We start from the raw sequence: 2,318 nt of genomic DNA, 5'->3' as shown, positions 1-2,318 counted from the left end.
CAGAAAACAAAACCTGCAGGAATCTCGCTGAGCTATTCTCAGAGCAATGTCTGCAGGTATCATTATGCTGGTAACAGTTTGGCTTGGTCCTTGACAGCTGGCTACACATTACCAGTGCGTTCTCACAGTCAAAGTGAATTAGGAGCAAACAACACCGAACCACAATTTGCAACATTCAAAATGTGTTTCTAGCAACAAATGGATGAACTAAAATTGCTGTTAATGTGTTCATAAATTAGTGCATCATTATGCATGTAGATAATTAGCATTAGTCTGGCCAGTTAATGCAAAACGTTTGGGCCGAGCATATAGTCTTTACTGCTTGGTTTGCACAATCCTAAAAGATCCTAAAAGGACTACACATACACCAACTTCAGCTCATTTCATTGGATGTCAGTGACAGGCCAGCTGTTACATTCCCCATAACAACTAAAGGGATTGCTTGTCACCATCTTCTCCTGGTCTCGGGAAACAGAGATATAATTGCTTAATCAATAAGAAATTGCTAAAGCCCAAAATAGAAGATGAATGAGAAACACGTCCTTTGTTGATTTTTTGTGAAATACCAAACGAGGAAGGTGGAGGGAGGGGGGTCCAGTTGGTGATCAACACAAAAACACCTCGAGGCTCTCATTTTTTCTCCACTATGTTCAACAACAAGCAAGCAGGGGTAATACAAGGCTCCAGTTTCAGTAGAGAACACTTCTCTGAAGGAAATAAAAGAAAGATGGATATGAGGTGACAGCTGTGGAGTCAGGTAACATATAACAGCTTGTGCAACTGTTGCCAGCACTGAAATACTATATGTGAAATCATTTTTGATATTTTTTTAGCAAATCTTGCCACATTTCAGTAAAACACAATTTTTGCAATGTCTGTAAGACTTCCAGTCACTGTTCATTTGCATATCTCGTACCTGGCTGGGTTTCTATGGACCAACGCAAGCACAAGGCAAATCTAGTTAAACAACTGCTTAAAATTAACTTTAAAAAAATGTAAACAACTTCTTATGTGTATCTCTTGAGATTTTTGCATTGATTAACTGCATGTGGTGCCGGCCGAATATATCATTTTTTATGTTGTCTTGAAATGTTTGTGTGCATGCAAAGACATTGGACTGAAAACTGCTGCTTCACAGCAAATAATAACAAACATGATTTGCTATCGCCACCGAGGTCTTGTCATTACGTGCCCATTGTTGCCTAAGAGTCTGATTCATTTACAGAATGTTCTCCGCTCAGGGCATCAGAGGAATAGGAATTACATGAAAAGACCTTACAGAGGGCCGGTGCTTTCTGTAGGTGGTATAATGCAATCAATAGGCTTTTATTTTAAAGATACCTCTGCTTGTGAGCTGCCTCTTCAAAATGCCAGACATAAAATTGGTGCAGTCAGGATTAGTGGAGCTTAACATGTTGCTATCTCCCTGGAGATATTTGATAGAACAAAGCCATTCCCCGGTTAAATGAGACAATAAAAAATCCTCCAGGATTTCACTTCTTTCAACGCCTCCCAGTAGTCCAAATGTTCCATCTCATCAATGTTTTTGTTATAAAATAATGCATCGCTAATAATAAAATGAGAGGACGTGGCAAAATTAGCTGGGTGCAAACACATAATTAGCCTTTTTAAAGGGGTAGAAACACGCCTGTGTCGCCTTGTTTCATGCCTAAAAATTGCCTTAAAAAAGATTTTAAAGTAAACATATTTTGCTTCCAGTAAACATTATGCAGTAATGAATAATCTCCTGAGTGGCACTGCGTGATTTTACTTAGTTTGTTACTATTTTCGTGACTGTTTAAGATTTGGTTTAGCTTTAGGCAGACAAGCATCTTATTTAAGCTTAGAAAAAGATAACGATTTGGGACCCTTTACAGCAGCTGCCACATTAGAAGCTTCTCTTCCATTTTCTGGGTTACCACGGTGAGGAATCCAACCCTATTTAATACAGGACTGGTTGCCTGATAAGGAGCAATAATGGAAAAGCAAAGAAAAGATATGTTGATTAGCAAAGAATTTTTGATACACCACATGACACGTAATCTGGGAGAAAATAAGTTGCCTTTGTGAGATAATGAGTTTGCAGTTGCAGCCCTTCCTGAAGATGAATGTTTAACCATATGAGGTGGTAGGTAGGCTATAATGTGTACTCTTTATATATTAAATTATTTATCAGTGCAACAAATTTGGACTAGTTCTACCTCATCAAGAAACAAACTTTGTGACATTAGTGTTTATGTAGTGTTTATGTATGCAGCAATTTGACCTTTTATTCATATGATGGACAAACATATGAGCACTATTAGGTGACCTGTTCA

Source organism: Aulonocara stuartgranti (assembly GCF_965226115.1).
Source record: "Aulonocara stuartgranti genome assembly, chromosome: 9".
Classification (NCBI taxonomy): Eukaryota; Metazoa; Chordata; class Actinopteri; order Cichliformes; family Cichlidae; genus Aulonocara; species Aulonocara stuartgranti.
The sequence above is the reverse complement of the archived record's forward strand: the minus strand, read 5'-3'. Positions refer to the sequence as shown.